Here is an 11,226-nt window from a genome sequence, read left to right on the forward strand (position 1 = left end):
CCCTAAGGTCCAGAGCTCTGAATAACATAACTCTCCTTATTGCACACAGACCTTCAGGTCATATCCTGCCTATGCTCTTTTTCCTGGATAGTCCTTTCCTTTCCAGGAGTCAGTAATTCCGTAATTAGTGCCCGTTTCTTTCCCTTATTTTTCTCTATCAGTCTTTCCACCTTTATCCCTTCTGGCATTACTCCTCATGCTCTTAATTTTCCCTGTATTTTTCCAGTCTTTGAAATAAATTCATTCTAAGTCCTCATTTCACCCTTCTCAGCTACAGGCCTTATGGACAACTGGTGTGATGTGAAGAGTAGATGACCTGACTCTTACAATAATAATAATGATGATGAAAATGAACATTAATTGATCCCTTATCATTTGCTAGACACTTTCTAGATATTATCTTATTTAATCTTAATACTGACCCTATAGAGTAGTAGATCCATATTAGTTTTATTTGGAGAGTCCTTCAGCCTTTGAACTCATTTCTGATGTTTGAGAAATTTCCTATAATATAAATTTTCATGGAATTTCCCAGTATAGAAGCCAAAAAAGTTTAGATATTTGTTGTCCCAGACTACCTTGCAGCTAGGATGTGGACAAATGATCTACACTCAGCCAAACAGAGATACCTGCCTCAGTCTTTAAATTGTTAGCTAGAGATACAAAAAGCAGGGAAGTAGAGAATTTATTTTTCAGGTAATGGTGGCACAGGTGGCTTCAGCATTCAGTTCCCAGGGTCTTCAGCAGCTGCAGTGTTTCCTGTGACATCCAGTGTTCAAGGCTAGTAGTAGTGGTGAATGAACTCAATTGTTCAGTGTCAGCTACTCCAGTGACAAAAGTCTCCAGTAAACTAGCTTTGCGGCTTCATTTTGGCTGTGGTTCTGGCTATTACCTCGCCCCCTTCTTTCTACCATTTCTGAGTCTGATTCTCCTGTTTCCTGACGTTTTTAGAAACATAAAATACAATGTGGATGCTGTTCCTGGAGTTGAGCAACATAGAAGCCTTACCCTTGAGCTCTCTTATATTCTTGCAATAAGTTCCCTCCTCCCTAAATCAGTCATGGTTAGTTTATATTACTTGAAACAAAAAATTCTGATGAATATAGGTATGTTATTTTTAATTTTGTTTTATAGATTTGGAAACCTGGGCTTAGAGAAACAAATACTGTGCCAGGTCAAGCAAATAGTATTAGAGCTAGGCTGACTTGAGAGCCCATATTCACTTCCCACCCTCCACATAAGCAAGGAAGAAAAGACCAGTAATTGACATTGCTCTGAATATAACTAAGAAAGAGGTAGATGTCTTTGATTACAGTCTCAATTCTGGCAAAGTCTTTCCCCAAATCACAGTTTATTTGGATAACCTTTTTTTGTCTAGAATATGGAAAGTTTGGTCTAGATCAGTGGCTTCTAACTATTGGGGATAGGGTCATAGAACCCTACCAAAACCCCCAAAAGCTATGGATCGCCTTCTTAGCAAAGTATACATACAAATGTGTTACATTCAATTTCATCCCAAGCCCATCCTTGGAACTCAATGGATCCCAGGCTGAGAACTCTGAACTAGTTGATCTCTGAGTTTGGTCCTTCCAAGTAAAACATTGTATGATTCCATTGTCTGAGTGAATTTGCTATAATTAGTGAGTCAATCAATCAAACTTTCTCTCTTTCTCACACACAGACACACACATGCAAAGGTTTGAGTTAATCACACTTTAGTTTATAGCACACTATCCTCATTAAGACAAGTAATTTGAAAAGACTTGAATTCACATGATTTCATTTGATAAATGCCTAAAGGCTGTTTAGCCTTGGCAAAAGAAGACTGAGACATGATGATTTGTATCAGTTACTGCAAGTGTCAGATGCTACCAATAACAGAAAATTCAGTTCAAAGAGGCTTAAGCCATATGACATCTATAATCTCATGTAACAAGAAGTTTGGAGGTGAGACATACAAGGGTAAATTCAGTTAAAGGAGTGGTTTCCTTTTTTCTTTCTGCTGTACCACTTTCTCCCAGGATGTTGGCTTGTTCCTAGCTCCTCAACATGGGGTGGCACAGTTGTAGTGAGTATATGCAGACAATAACATGAATACTTTTTTAAAAAGCGTGTTGACTTCTGCTTTTAACCATTAAAGAGTCACTGGTATCAAACTTTCCCTCTCACTGAAAACAAGTAAAAAACTGGACAAATGCATGAGGCAATTATATTCAGGCATTGGATAATAGGCATGGGACTGTGATCCTTGAGAGAAGGGAAACATTCAAGATGAGCTGCACTTTTCTGCTAGGGGGCACTTTCTTGCTGCAGCACAAATAAGTGGAACCAAATAGAACAACGGTCTTGCTGAGCTGAGGAAGCAGAGATCAGAGTTCCAGCCTCCTGAAGTAGACAGAATTTCCTAGGCAGGGTACTGGTTAAGAGGGAGCTGTGCAGAAGGGGCCTCCACAGTCTGCATGTGCATTTATGATAATTTCTTGGCTAGAGACTGGGCTGTGCAGAAAAAGTTTGATATTCCATGAGACACAGCGTAAACTCCCGTGGAGATAAAAACTGAGCAGTAATAACAGAGACCATGCAGTTTACAGAGATGTTGGAGTTTTGGTCCATAAGACAAAGATTTTGGGCATTCAGGGGAGATGCTAGAAAAGTCATGCTTTATAAAGGAGTAAGAACTATGGCTTATCATAAGTGCCTGCCCTTGGATTAAGTAAAAAAATAAAAATCTCCCCCAAACCAAAATAGGCCACTCTGTTAAAGAATAAAACAGACTATAAGAGGTTCAAAAAAATCTACCAATAATTTAATTGCCTGACAGGACAAACTCAATACCCTTTAAAGGAAGATGGTATAATTCAGATATCCTACAACATATTTTTCACAATATCTAGTGTACAATTAAACATTCTTAAACATATAAAGAAGGAAATTATGACCCATAATCAAGGGGACAAAAGCAATAGAAAGAGACCATGAGATGTCTCTAATATTGGAATTATCAGAAAAGGATTTTAAAGGTATTATGAATGAATTCAAGGACTTAAAGGAAAAGATGGTCATAATGAATAATCTAATGAGAGAACCTCTATGGATTTCATCTAAATTTAAAGTTTCCTTTTAAAACATTTGGTTTCAATAAAGAACGTTTGCTGCTACTTTTGCTAGTGCTGAGGTCTCCATTCCTGAAAGTGTTCACATAAATGTTCCTTGGCAGGGCTCTTCTAAAGAAACATTCAAGTGACAGGTGGGATAACAAGATAAGAGATGAGAGAGGAGAGAGTTGGAGTAGATAGTCTATAATCCCTTCTAGCTGTGAGAGTCTATGTTTCTCTCTTCATCATCACTGGAAAAGGAAAATCATTGAACATACAAGATGAACTGGACTCTCTGGTCCTGCTGTGTCCTCTTCTTATTGAGTCCCTACCATGGTGCTACTTCTCTGGGGGAGCAGGAACTGCAGGGTGAAATGAATCAGGTCATCATGGAATGATGTGGAATTGGATTTACCTTAAACAACATTGCTAGGTGTGCCAGTCACAAACACCTGGAGAACTTGCTTTCTCTAGTGCTCCTAGATCATTCCAGCAATGTTACTGGAAAGCCCACCTTGTGTGACCAGATCTGAGTATAGCCATAGGGATTCAAGTAGACCTTGGCGTAATCTCTTGCTTACATGTCTCTCCTCCACTGTGACCTCTTGAAGGATAAGAACTGTGTCCACATACCTCCATGTTGTGGCAATACCTCACATGACTCATAGGAGATGCTTGGTAAATAGTTGTTAAATGAATGAATGAATTCTAACCACCTAATGTATTTAACCTGTACTGAACTTGCAATAAAGCATGCTACAGCTCCCAACCATCTCCAAAATTCACTAACATTGCCCCACTCAATTCCCCCCAAAAAGTAAGGCACTTCCTGTAGAACCTCCCTCAGCATTTCAGTCCTGAGTTTGAGACCCTTTTCAAAAGTTCATAGAGAGATAGATTAATGTATAGCAAAACCAAGGATGTTCTTGATTAGAGTTTTAACTCAAGTTCATTTATTATTTTCCCCCTTTTTTTCCTTTATATTTCAAAGGCATGGCGAATAATCACCCAAGTAGTAAAGAAATGGCAGGAAGACTCCCCCTTCTTCCTCAAACCACTTCTGCTTAAAATATTATCAAGAGAGTCTAGCATTTCCTCTCTATTCTCTGACTGTCAATGTTGCCAAAAGATCAAGACCAAAAAACGCTCTCCTTCATGTTCATGCAGAGGAAGCAGTTCAGGGACTGCTGTAGGTGGGAGACGGAGGCCCCTACCCCACTTCCACCTCTCCCTTGTCTTTCCCCTCTTCACTCCATCTCACAGTCTTTTCCCCTTGTCTTTCTGCTTTTTTTTTTCCCCCTCTAAGCCCTACCCAGGGTTTATAGTAGCTGTCAGAGCTGGGCATGCCCTTTAGCTGCAGGCAAATCTTGTTTGCAAGCAGGAAGCTGTAGGAATTCTCCCCTAGTGGTGTTTTCACTCTTTATGTGAGCTTAATCCAGGGGATTAACAATTGGATCAGCCGGAGACGTCCTCTTACCATGACAGAAAGGGCAAGTTCAAGCAGGAATAGTCCCTGAAATGTCTGGTTCTGCTGGGAGCTAAGAACACAACACCTACCAGGCACTGGGCAGGGTGTGTCTCCAGAGGAGGCCGGGGTCACAGAGAAATAGTTTTGCTGACATGGTGCCTCTCACTGCTGACTTCACAGGTCCCCTCCTTCTCCATTCACTGCTGCCATCTTGAAGCCCTGCTGCCAGCCCTCCTCACTCCATCTGGGCCCTGAGCTTCCCTTATCCACTGCCACCTACAACCTTCACAGTTTTTCCTTCTTCTCCCCTGTTCCCTACAGACCCTGCCCAGAATCCACTCTCTTTCTGATGTGTCCTGTGTTCTATGGTGGCTTAAAATGGTTTCCCTAGAAGCAGAACTTGAGGTGGGGATTCTTGGACAAGAGATTTTAGTAGGAAAGCTCTCTTGGGAGAAGGGGAATGAGAGAAGCAGGAAGGACCAGAGGAGGAGAGCAAAGCAAGGGTCAGATCTCAGCTGGAGACCAGCTTCAGTGTGATCCTGTGGGCAGCTCTGGAGGATGAATTGCTCCACATCATAGGTTCTATCTTGAGGCAAGGGACCTGGTATTTTGCATCTCTGTGCCAGTCACGTGTTAGTTGCTGGTATGGGAGGAGAATAACCTCCCAGATGGGACAGCCCCATTCATCCACAATTCTCCACAGAGGAGAACAGTGGGGGATGGATGCACCTCTGAGGGAAGGAAGTCTGCGTGGACCACTGCAGTATCCACTGTATATGGAATTCACAGAAGAGGTGACTTCAGTGGCTTTTGATCAGTCTCAACCAGAGCATAAAATGAGCAGAGCACAAGGTGATGAGAGAGACAGAAAAAGACGGGTAGCACTGCCCAAAGGGGGATGCCACGGTTGTGGTCCATTTCTCACAAGTGTATAATTTTTTTCACTGTGCTTTGTGTAGTATGACTTCCCCCAACTCCTTCTTCTGTTATTTTTTACGCAAATAACAAAATCCCAGTCCTCCAAGCTGTATAACTCAAAAAAAGTTCTCTCCCAAATATTTCTGGGCTTTTCTAAAGAGTGCTACATTCTCCTGGCAATTGGATGCCATCCCTCCATCAGAGCTGCTGCTCCAGGCTTGTCCCTCATTCACATCTGTCCCACTAATGATTATTTCCTCTTGTTGCTTCAAAAACATAACCCTGCTCCACATGTACTGAGGATGACAAGTTGAAGATGACTCCAAGAGATCACAAAACAAGAAAGGAGAACTTAACCTGCATATCAGACCCCTGATTCCATCAGCCATGCCCTTCACAGAAGGCCCCTCTCCCAGTAGATGCTGTTCTCCTTGCCCTCAGGTGTACGCGTGGGAACAACAGTCTTCTCTTTTAAGCCCTCACTTCCCTGGGACTCCCTGAATGCCAGTTTCAGGTTTACTCCAGAGGAAAGAGCATGATTTGGTAATTCTTTTGGGTATATGAATCATATTTTGAAAGCGTCTTTTACTTTTTGACTCATTTGTTTCCTTTTAGTTTTAATTTATTTTATCTTGTGGTAACATATGTATATTTGTAATCCACCTTAAACAGAGAAGTGTGTGATTAGATAGTTAGGAAAATAATCTCCACATCTGCTATGAAAGTCGTTTCCCCTCATTATCTACTTCCATGGTGGTAAGATTTTTAGGGGAGCCGTGGCCACCCAGCTAAACCTTACATTTCTCAACCTCCCTTGCAACTAGGTGTGACATTCTGGCCAATTAGATATTCGCAGAAGTGATGTGTCTCATTTCTCAATCACGTTAGAAGGAAGGGGCATGGCTTCTCTTCTCTCCCCACACCCCTTTCTAAAAGCTGTAAGTCAGATCTTGTGCAGACAAATTAAATTGTCACAAAGCTTGTGCTTACAAATGGTGCTTAAACATGTACCACTATCTCACCACCTGCCCATCCCATCGCATGAGGCCTGGCTGGAGCTCCCTCACAATGAGCATCTAGAGCCAATGACAGTAGTCACTCCATGTCCTTAAGAGAGAATGACGGCACTTCTGTCTATGTTGTTAAGATTGACACCTGGGGATGGCAGGACTTCAGGAGAGAGGGTGCTTGAGTTCTCAACACTGTGATGATGCCAAATCAACCATGAAAGTGAGACAAACTTCTCTCTTGTCTAAGCCACTGGGTCTCGTGCAGCACGCCAACGTGCGTCCTAATAAATTCAGCCTGGCTGGGCTGAGCTTTGTTCCGAGGCTGAGCCAGGTGAATGGAAGTCATGATGGCTGAGACACGGAAGGAGCAGATGGGGAGAGTGGAAAACATTCGAAAATAACAAATAAAGAGATTGGAAGAGTAGTTTTTAATGTTAAAATTGTCCCTCAATCAAATGCGATGTGGAAACATACATACAAATGAAATACATAATTGAACCAATAACATCCTAACTGCTTTCTCTGATCCAACTACATTATACTCCATTTTTCACACTTCAAAGAAAACAAGCCCTTGTTGAAAGTTTATTAAGAGCTTCAGCAGTTTGGTTTCTTTGATGTTGGGGCAATAGAAACAACATAAACCCATTTTGTCTTATTTTGCATTTTTGCAAATAATATTAAATTAATTTCTTGAGTAAAATCACTCCTCATTGGATCTTTAACGTTCAGGTCACTGTGATAAAACTTGTCACATTGTGACGATGTTTTCAGGCTAGCCCAAGACTTGAAGCATACTCCAAAATGTCTAAAATGCCTGGTATTAACTGAGAGACCCAAGATGTCTACAGCCTACATTTTCTCTTTACAGAAGAGTAAATGTACAGTTTTATACTTTTATAAAAAGGGAATATGATCAGGGCTCAGCTAGAAATTCTCCCCTTCTTTTATTTGATAAATAAGCTATTATATATTTACTTGTTATAGAGATGATCAAATTTCCCCAAATGTCCTCCAAACAGGCTGGTCATCTTGTTCAAGGAGGTTTACCCTGTTATACTGCCAACAAGGTGACTTAAAGCTGAGGTGGACTCGTTTAGCTGGTTTCTTCAGTCCTGGAAACCTCTCCCCACTTGTCACCCCCACGCCCATGCCTGTGTCTGCATTTTGAGTCCTGTTTTTCTCCCTCTTTCCTCTTTTGGACTGCCTTCCTACTTCTTTCTTCTCAGTCTTACCCTCTGTCCATTCTTTAAATTCTCACACCATCCATGAAGGCTTCTTCTACTGTTTATTATAGCTTTCCATTCCCATATGGGATTTCTGAAGCCCATAATTTCTCTGTGCTTAGAGTCTGTACCACAAGATTTAGCCCTGAGGCACGTCATGGCTAGTATTGATCAGTGTTGTTTCAAGTGTACAGTTTTCTCTCCCCAACTAGATTCTGAAAGGCAGAGATCACATCTTACCCAGCGCCTCTATTTCCTGCAAATCTGATCATCTGCTGTATGCATAGGAGATGCTCAATAGAGAGTAGTAGGTGTTCAATCAAACTGATGGATTGGTTGTTAAAACTTCCAAGTATCTTTAATTCCCTCTTCTACGATGTCTTTTAAATTTTTCTCATCTTGTGTGTGTGTGTGCATATAAATGTGTGTGTTCATTCACTTAAAAATATCTATTGAGTACCTACTCTGAGCCAGGCACAATATTGACTGCTGGTGATAAAAAACTGGAAGTGACAAGACTGGTTTTCTTTGCCCTAGTAGCTGAGGGAATGATTGTTTAGAGAAGGAACAAGTCAAGAAAAGGAGCTGACTTGGGCAGAAGAGCCAGGATGGAGATGTGCTGTGCTCCAGGTACGAAAGAGGCATCCAGGTGGTAAGTGAAAATGCAATTCTGGGGGCACAATGGGGGATTCAGGCTGGACATGGATCTCTGGGAGACATTTGCCTGGAGATGACAGTTGGACCCTTGGGTCTAGTTTAGTTTTCTAGAGGGACAGGATGTGAAGAAAGGGCTGAGAAGACAACTGTGTTATATGACAAGTAAAATGTGTGGAAGGAGTTCTGCAGAGGTTCAGAAGGGATGTTAAAATCTTATTTAATTTGTAAACAACATCTGTAGTAAGGCTTTGGAGAAATGGGGGCAATTCCAGGCCCACTGCAAGAAACTGCCTGCCTCTCAGTTGTCTGAATGCTTTGAAGCCCAGCCTTATGATGGTTGGCCTGGTTGGCAGATAGGCCAGAGGAGGCAGGAGGATGCAGGTTCTGGCCCGACTCTGCCACGAGAAGCAGACAAATAAGAAGGGTCTGAGGATCCTGGACTACCGCGTACCTGAGGATCAAAATGAGGATTTCAGACATTTTCCTTTTCCCTGAAATGATGAAAAATGGGAGGTCTGGTCCTATATCTGCTGCAAGTTAATGCTATTACCTTGGGCAGCTATCACCTGTCTGGGTCTTAGATTCTATCTATAAGGAGTGATGAACTAAATAATCTTTAGGACAACTCAGCACTCCAAAATTCTCTGGTTAAGACAGATATGATTGTGTGAGACCACTTTGCTTTAGAGTTGTCTTCTGACCCACAGATCAGGCATAGATGCATCCTGGACACTTGTGGTTCCCTAGACAGTCTTCAGCAAAAGAAACAATCAGAAATCTTGCCTTTCCTACAGCGGAGAACCTGGAAATCAGGATGACGGCACCCTATTGGTGTGCATCTTGGGGCCTGACGATATCTCTCTTGCTGCCCAAATTGATACCTGAAACTGGATCATTAGAAGGGGTTCTTAAGAGATCTTCTTCGTGACTTCTGTCTTCAGACCTCTAGGTGGTAAATGAGGTGTTGCGCCAGGTGATATGAGAAACTATAAGAGAAATGCTGTGAATCACCTCAGGCCATCAATTTAAAGCAAACTTTTAAGAGAAAAAGCAATTTCAAGTTAACATACACACTCTGGAGTGGAAAACAAACTTTGTATTTGTCCTAAAGACTGCACAAGAGATGTAAATGAAACTTGGCATTTTCTGGTTGCTCTGGGCTGCTTGCTCCTTTCACAAAGACCGAAACCTCTCTCTTTCTGTCAGGAAGGCCTGGAAATGTTGCAAGTCATGTCTTTGCTCAGTGGGTATACTGGGTACTTAACACTCTCAAATACCTGAGAATTTCTCCCTGAGCTAGAACAGTTCATGTTTTTCGCCCTTCGAAAATGCAGAGGCCCAAATCTTGGGAATTTTGGCTGGCACTGTGCTAAGGATTTCTATACCTTTACCAGGACATTCTCTTGTGGAGGTGTTGGGGCAATTTAGCATCGAAGGACCTGGTCCCGTTAGTTACATAATGTGCTCGTAAAAGAGTAGCTGGATATGGCTTTGGGAGACCCACAGTTCCCTTTATGTCCTGATTTGATTATCGTCTGGAAAATGCAGAGGGTCTAATCATTTGGACTTGAATAGTTGATTTTGCTCTCATAAGCTCCTCACCAAAAGCAATTATTTCCCAAGTTTTACAGACAAATGAACCATAGAAGAGCAGCTGTAGAACTTGTTGTAAGAAAATATGATAATTACCAAGTTTGACATGTGCTATGACAACAGTCCTTTGCTAATCAACAGCTTTACTCCTAAAACAGTCATTGAAAACATGTTGGGCAGCCAGTTCTCAATTCTACATGCCAATAGGAGGGAGTGGTAGTACAGAAAATCCAGTGCAACAGATAATCCCCAAATCATTGTTGTTTGGCCTCAGGAGGTATCATATTTTTAATTTTTAAAATTTTTTGGCAGCAGATTCACATCCCTTAATTAGATCCTATGCATGTTATTGTCAATATTAGCTTGATTTTCTCAACAGACACTCATCGCTGGCAGGACAGGCCACCCTGGGCAACAGGAGGAATTCATTTGGTGATTAAAAATTAGCAGGAGACAATTCTGACATGGATAATCCTCGTGTGGATAATTGAGTGTTGACTGGCATTTAGGGAAATGCATTTATAGCAGAGGACAGTGTGAGATGCTGTTGTATAATTAGGCTGGTAGAAGGAAAATCTTCGCTTCTTACAGCAATGAGTTGCTCAATGAATACACAAAAAGCCTACACTGAAAACCAGCAGCCTGAAGAGCAAGATTTCAAGTCACATGCTAAAGCAACGATTAAGAGTATCTCAACCCAAGGGTATCATAAATGCTTGAGGTTGGAGGGGAGGAGTTCCTGGTGGTTTAATAGTTTTCAAAGTATATTAAATATTAATCCAACCATGGGTGTTTTCTGAGGTCACTCCGTTATCTAAAGACCTTCTGCTTTCCTTTTTAAAAAAAAAAAAAATCTAGCTAAGTCTTTACAGAAAGGTTGTGTTTCATATACTCAAAGTGGAATTGGGGCAACTTAGTGAAGAGAAAATGGATGATGGAGAAATATTGGCTTCCCTACGTTCTCCTGTGCTATACCATGGGAACATTGAGATCTGTCTTGCGGGACAATTATAAGGATCAGAGAAAATGCATGTAAAGCATTTGGTCCTACTACATAGTGAGCAACAAGTTTGTAGCAGGTATGTCTTACTCTTATCTATAATTAGAATTAGGAATGAAAAATGTCATTTTCTTAAGAATGATAATGATATCCCAACGGCAACATCACCTTTTACTGATGTGTGGTGAAGAATAAAATAATCTAAAAGACATGCTCTTTGAATACACATAGCACTACCCTGTAGACTTAACTTTTCCTC

The sequence above is a fragment of the Equus przewalskii genome, chromosome 14 (assembly GCF_037783145.1).
Source record: "Equus przewalskii isolate Varuska chromosome 14, EquPr2, whole genome shotgun sequence".
In the NCBI taxonomy this organism is placed as follows: Eukaryota; Metazoa; Chordata; class Mammalia; order Perissodactyla; family Equidae; genus Equus; species Equus przewalskii.